We start from the raw sequence: 2224 nt of genomic DNA, 5'->3' as shown, positions 1-2224 counted from the left end.
TATTTAACGTATAATTTAAAAGAATTCATTTATATAAATTCAGGCTCTGAATCAAAATTCCGCTTACAATCAAATAAAATTTAACTTCCTCAAACGCCGTAACATTCAAATCAGCCAAGCGCTTATCTCAGAAAAGCATTTCTGCGTTTTACATGTATTTGAATAGGCGGCATCAAAGTTGGGCCCGAGCTAAAGCTTCCTCTTGATGTCTCTTATGTAAACCACGCCTGCGAAACTAAGTTACACCATTCAAATATTATGTGTTATAAGTAATAATTCAGATGCATGCGCTGAAACACTTATAACAAAAAAAAAAGAGTTTGCTCACGCCGGAATACGCGTCTTGAAAAAGGTATGAATAGTTTAATCCCCTCCAAGGAAAAACAGACGTGTAATTTTAAAGTATTACCGGGCCCTAATGTAGGCTTGTGGATTTACATGACGGCTAACGTAATGGTAGAACCATTGCGGCAGAACGATTTGAACATTAGCTTCGGTCACGGCCGCGCTCGAATGCGCAGTAACACAGCGGCCGTGCATCCGTCACCCGGCAGATCTGTTTAGCTTTCTCGAACGCCATACGTTCTGCTGAAGTGGATTCAGCGGTTGATTTCGCATTTCACGTGCAGTAGAATATAAGAAGCAGCCACGCGCACACAACAAATAATGCCGCAGCGAAGTTTTAATGTGCGTTCTGTCGCTTCGTGCGTTCTGAGACGCAGTATGACGAGACCTCCTCGGAATTGCTTAGCTACTCGCATGCTGTTCCGAGTAGCAGTTACATTTAACCGACACAACCGATACCAATGTAATAGAAATCGCGTCTCTCTTTGTATATCGGTATTAAGCCCCGCCCAAACGGGCAGGGCCCCTCAAAAATTGGCCTATAGGCTCATTGGAGTGTCCCTCCCCACGGTAATCTTTAGTAAAAGGCGAAAGATTAATGCGTGGATTTGAGGAGAGACCTGAGCAGTTGCCCCGACCACGGCCGGGCTCGACTGGCGCGCGCGCTCGCTTCTTACGGCCTTCGCATCGGGGCTAGTTCATGCCTATCGCCGTTGCTTGGAGGGGGGCGCTGCGACCCCACCCTCTTGCTCAGCTGCTCCCAGCCGATCTGTGCAGCGCGCGCAACGCTGGAAGATTGAGTCGGGCGCGCTTCTTACCTCACCGTGCGTTCAAGAACAAGTCGCCTAATTGTAGAGGACTCGTAAATGGTTCATCTAGGCTTCTTATAAATGGATGCAGTGTAACTGTATTAATACATCGAGCTTCTTTAAGTTCACTGGGGCTGCATGCGCCGGGAGAACAGCTCTCCGCCATCAAATCCATTTTGAGGATGAAAATAAATATTTATTGCTCGTATGCACTTACAATGGTTGCCATACTTTCAGGCGAAAACTTGCGGGCATAGTAGCTCACAAATGTGTCTTATTCACAATTACAATCTAAAGTGTTTCCTTGGCGACTTGTGTACATAGGCCGAAGGCTTGTTGTTTTCTTCAGTCAGTTGGTTTGACTGATTTACAAGGAGTATTCTCAGAAACCTCTCGGTAATTAGATTTGCGGATCGTATCGCATGACTGTCGTCAACACCTTCAGGGCAGCTCAAGATGGGAGCGCGTTGTAAATAGGGCTGCACTGCTGCAAATAGGGCTGCACTTCTAGTACATACATTCTTGCGTGGCAGGTTTTCGGAGGCTTTATCGAAAAAAAAACGCTATTATTTATTTATATTTATTTTATAAATACTGCAATCACCATGCGGTGATTTTAGCAGGGTGGTACAAGCATAACGAATACATTGGTATGTACAGAAAATGCACACGTTAATGAAGAAAACTGTTATTTGAATAAATACAAAGCGTACAGGTTGGTCACACGCAACGTTACTCTAAAGAAGTAAAACACTGTCACTGCAAACATGGCACAAACAAAATAATGTCACTGTAAACATGATAAAAAATAAGTTAATGTTGGCGCAGAGACGACGTCATTTTTTTAGCTGGTTCCAGACCACTATTGTGCGCTGAAAAAAAGAATACTTAAAAGAGTTCCTGCGTGAGGAAAAAAGAGTTATAGTGAAATTATGTATTTGCCGAGTAGCGCATCCGGAGGAGAAGGCTACGATCTTTGTTATGTCCATCTTATAATTCCCCTTCATTAGTTGACACTATCTTGTCCAAAAGCGCTAGAAACTCGGGCTAGAAACTCATTGCTTGGGAAC

At 43.9% G+C, this 2224-nt stretch overlaps 1 non-coding gene across 1 annotated transcript; it reads right to left on the bottom strand.

Moving 5' to 3' along the window:
* Positions 1-847: 847 nt before the first annotated feature.
* LOC119446975 (U5 spliceosomal RNA) lies at positions 848-973 on the bottom strand. The gene has a single exon (XR_005190879.1). It is a non-coding gene; the product is annotated as a U5 spliceosomal RNA (small nuclear RNA).
* Positions 974-2224: the final 1251 nt, after the last annotated feature.

The sequence above is a fragment of the Dermacentor silvarum genome, chromosome 3, assembly GCF_013339745.2.
Source record: "Dermacentor silvarum isolate Dsil-2018 chromosome 3, BIME_Dsil_1.4, whole genome shotgun sequence".
Classification (NCBI taxonomy): Eukaryota; Metazoa; Arthropoda; class Arachnida; order Ixodida; family Ixodidae; genus Dermacentor; species Dermacentor silvarum.
The sequence above is the reverse complement of the archived record's forward strand: the minus strand, read 5'-3'. Positions and strand labels throughout refer to the sequence as shown.